Raw genomic sequence first — 4930 nt, 5'->3', positions numbered from 1 at the left:
CTCTAAATTCCCTGCTTCACAGACTTTGATAAATGGACAGTAAATACACACAGCTCCCCTTTCCTCTGCTGTTCACCAATCCTCAAAATGCTTGCTTTTAAGGTACTTGTGTCCAGGATTACAATTGTTTTCCCAGCCCAACGCAGCCCAGTTTCTTACTGCCTTACCCTGAGCATGATGCTCAGTGCTGGGGAGATTCCCTCTTTGGTTTCACCCAAAAGACTCTTTCGTTTCACTCCTGCAGCCGAGCGCCCTGAGCCCCATCAGTGACTCAGTGGGAATGATGCCAGCTGTTGAGAAAGAAGCTCATTTCCTGGAGCAACTATCTTTTCCAAGATGGCCTTTATCCTGGACTGATTAGACACACTATTTTTGCCTGGTTGATATGGCACGATTACAAGCTGAAGCAGTCCGGCAGGGAGCGAAGGGGAGGTCTGGCAGCAGGTGCTGTGGCCAGGGTCTGTTCCACAGAAAGTTGCTGGAAGGTGCCACCACCTCTGGACTGGAGGGTTTTCCCATTGCTGCTTGCTGGTTGCAAAATGGCTTGCAGACGTGACTTTGGGATTTGTGGCTTTGCTTATTTTTATCCCAGCTGGAGGAAGTACAGCTCTTTTTACCTAATAATGCTCCAGATAGGAACTGTGATAGTGGCCAGTTTGGGATCTGAAGACAACTACGTGGCTGATTACAGTCCTGGGTGGCCAAGCTTTCCTTCAGGTTTGGCACAGGGAGCAAATATGACTCTTCTAATAGTGAAAAAACAGCTAAAAAAAAAAAAGACTGACACCGTAGGCTGTGGGCAAGTCACAGCAAACTGTGTGAACTGCCAGGCTTCCCGTTGTACAACTGGAGGTCAAAATATACACTACGAGCATCATGTGGGGGAACAAAAATTAAAAAAGGGAGTTCCAGGCTTGACTGACTGAGAGATTCTGTGCATGAGCCCAGGAGTCCCGTAGTTGGTGGGTCTGGGACCGTGAGCACAGAAATGCAGACTTGGCTACCTGCTCTTTGTTTCACCAAGTGATAAATGAAATTTCATTCAAATGTTTTATTTGTGGTTTGGGTTTTTTTTGCTGGATCTCTCAACCACCCTTGATGTAAACCTCCTCAAATAAGCAGTGCTAGTAAGGAGTGCTGCAGCTGGGATTATCTCACAGTCCTGAGTTACCACTTTCCTACTTCTGCCTTCTCCCGAGCAGACAGCATGCCAGGTCAGGCCACTGCTGATCTGCATAAAGGTATTTTATCGTTTCCCTGTGTCGGTCTGCAAACACGCAGATAGGAAGGGTATTCAGGGGTGTGAATGCAGCAGAGGGTACCGTGGGGATTTTCAAGAGCATGAGAAAGATCTCATTTGTAGATTAAGAATGAGAGGGATGAAGAAAATTACATTTAATTTCTGCTTTCAACTAACTCATCTCTTGAATTTTACCTTTAATTTGCTCTACTCATACTTATGATTGTTATTTTAAAATATATTAAGTATTTTAGTGTTTAGTGTATCTTAAAATATTTTTAAGTATGTGGTTTCTTTATGATATAGAGAAGCAGAGTTTAAAGAAGTGAAAGTTTGCTAGCACTAATCTAAAAATTTAATCTAAACTACCTATTTTCAGCATGTAGTCTTTGAACCTACTGCTTTACTTCTAAGGATGTCTGTAATACAGATAAGAGAAGCAGGCTTTTCTATGCTAGATGGCAATGCATACTTGGGAGACTTGTATGGAAATGTTTATGAGCCCACAAATGGAAAAAGTTAAGTATGTTAACAGTAAATCAAAAAATAAAAGCATTTCAGTGACAATTCATTGTAATACTGAAACTGGAAGTTCCTCTCTTAATAATTATCAAATATTCAAGAAAATGAGGCTCCTCAAATATCTGAAACTATACTGACATAAGATCAGTGGACAAAATACTGCATATCCCATGGCTACCACATTTGTGCAATTCCAGGGGAAGAGCAGGCTGGTAATACAGGTGAGTTCACGTTAAAATTCCCAAATCCAGATGTGATTTCACAGGGTTACGAAGAGCAGGTCTGTACACACCTGAGTAGCTCTGGAAAAAACACCTGGCAGTGATGTGGGGGAGCGTAGACCCCAGACCCGTTGCACCACAGAGCCTGCAGGTAGGTGAACCCCTCTGTTAGACGAACACAGCGATGTTGCTCCATGAGCGAAACGCCAGATTGTTCCATTTTGCACATTCTTGCAAAACAAGCTGAAGCTGATAGGAACCCAAGAACTGATAAGAAACCTGGTGAAATATTGGGAAATACATTTTTCCATGTAACAGTTACCTGAGGGAAACCTCAGGCATAATTCACACACTTTAAGGGATGGCACAGTCTAAAGTATCTGGAGATAATGGAGTATTTTATTGCACTGCTATCTGCAGAGATACACCACACAGGGACACCTAGAGCACAAACATAAATGATTACAGGGAGCTGGCTCTGACTTAATGTTTGAATATATTCAAATGTTCCACCAGCTCCATAGAAACGTCTGCCGTGTATTTATTTATTTGGGTTGTTTTAACACTATACTAAAGGGTATTTCAAAATGGATAAGCAGCTAAAAGTGTGCTCAGCAGGACTTTAAAGAGTAAATTGCAAACAGCAGCCAGGGCTTGCCTGGGAAATATGGTGCCGGCACCCATTCGGAGAAGCTGCTTGTCGTATTCTGCCAAGCAGCATTTTGGCCATTTATAACTGCCATTGGGTTTTGGTTTTACTTCAAGACAGTTTCACTTAGCTCTTAACAGAAATTATTTGGTCTTGGTAACAGAAAATGAGATTACCGCTGTTGTGGTCTTCAAGGATAACTGTCTTAACTGACCTCTGGGGAGACAGAAACCCAACCAAAGTCATGGCCTGGCAACAGTGCCATGGACAAATGGTCCAGCAGTGTTGAGGGGTGAGAAAATGGGGCTTTTCTGACCCAGCGGTGCTTGGACATGAGTGTTGGACCCCATTCAACACATGTAACAGCTCCCAGCTGCAGTTGACCAGCTCCTGCCAAGAATGGAATAAACTATTCCTCTTTCTGCCATCTGCTCCTGCTTGCCAGGAGGGAAAGACTTCTGAGGAAACCCAGTGGGACACCACAGCTTTCTCTGGGGCCGGCACCACGTTGCCATGGTATTCACACAACAGACCTGCACAGTCTCAGAAGGAAAGGGCTGTGGTATAAAGCCACGCGCAGCTGGCACCATGGCTTCATAGAGATGGGATATACCTAGAGGAGGGATATACATAGCTGCGGTATGCAAGTATGAGGTGGGTAGGATCCCCTGCAACGTCATTCCATTATCCTGAGGGAATACAGCATGTTTTTACACTCTCACGTGGCTGGAAAACCCTCGCAGAGCATGTCCCACAGGCATCTCTTGGAGCAGTTGTCCTTGGAGCCAGCAGGAAGGAGCTCAGAGTGGAGAGGCAAGGCCGAGCCTTCTGTTCCAGCACAGCACAAGCAAGGTTATCCATGCCCCTGCTTTATTTTCAGACATCCGAACACCGGTTACTCTCTGTGCTAAACATACCTCAGTGCACATGTAGCAGTATCTGTACCAAGGGACAGTGATGCTGCAGATTGCCTGACTCATCCATTGCCTCACAGAGCTCTGTGGCTGTGCATCTTCCCATCACTGCGATTCCCAACCTGGTCAAGTCTCAAACAATGTGTTGCTATATTCAGCCACAGTGTAAAAATACAGGTGAGTGCTGAATCAACAGGTCTAATCTAGCTGGTTGCCTCCAATGTGAGATATCTCTTAAGAAATTAGTTTGTATTATGAAATCAAAAGAGCCAGACAGCCTTAAATAAAAACAAAGGAACTACTTATGCCTTAAGAAAAACATGCAAAGTTCATAAGAGAGAAAATAACATTAATATTGGAGTAAAATATGACGCTGTTGTCTTGAACAATGAAGCCCAATTTTTTAATGTCAGCAGAGGAGGATGACAAAATTATCCCTGCTCTGAAAGGCAGCATGCAGGATTTTGGTTTTGGGCTCTTTATGGTATAATGCCATCATATAAACACCCATCATCCAGCCCAAGATTGCTGCCTTTCAGGGCACAATAACTCAAGTACATAATAAAAGGGAATTAAAAGATGTAAGTGTAATAAAAAAAGTGTGAGTAACAAATGAGAGGGATGTGAATATGGCACCAACCCTTTCCTTGGAGATTTCCAGCTCCTCTGCACAATACACTGCCATAACAGCACTGGGTGCTCCTGCTTATTCTGTGTTCTATACGAAGGAGCCATAACCTTCAATAAGCCATACCCTAGCAGGGTGTTATTTCTTCCCGGAGTCACTAAGCAAAATTCAGACCCTCTTTTTCTACAAGCCTTGATAAATCTGTACAATCCAGAAACATCATTGTTACTGGAAGTGACCTTCCCTTCTGCCCAGCCTCACTGCCCTTTCCCACTTCATGCTGACTGCCTGACACCTGCTTCTAAGTTACCCATCCTCACTCCCATTCTATGCATCACCACTGAGTCTGACCCAGTAGCATGGCTGATTTGCTTTGTGCCTCAGGGTAACAGGAAGAGAAACTTGCTGTAAAGCAAAGAAGGTACTAACTAGAGAGTATAGGAAGCTGGACGTGAAATGGCATCATGGTTCCTTCTGGTGTCAGTGTCCCGAGTCTGTGAGTACAAGTGACACCTCTGCTTTCCATGAAGACCTCACAGGGCCACCCAGTTTTCCTTTTCTTTCTTGGAGGTCCCCAGTAGGAGCTTCAAAACTTCCAGAGGATCCTGTCCTTCCTCCGAAATGGGAGCGAGGAACTGACACTCACCAGCGGTCCGTGCCCACACCGACTACCACACTTACTGCTGCACAAAATAGAATGTGTTTCTTTACCCACTGCCCAAAGCAGTGTCATATTGGAAAGGGTTGGAAGAACTT

The sequence above is a fragment of the Eurypyga helias genome, unplaced genomic scaffold, assembly GCF_000690775.1.
Source record: "Eurypyga helias isolate BGI_N326 unplaced genomic scaffold, ASM69077v1 scaffold7668, whole genome shotgun sequence".
Lineage (NCBI taxonomy): Eukaryota > Metazoa > Chordata > Aves > Eurypygiformes > Eurypygidae > Eurypyga > Eurypyga helias.
This window is presented reverse-complemented; position numbering follows the sequence as displayed.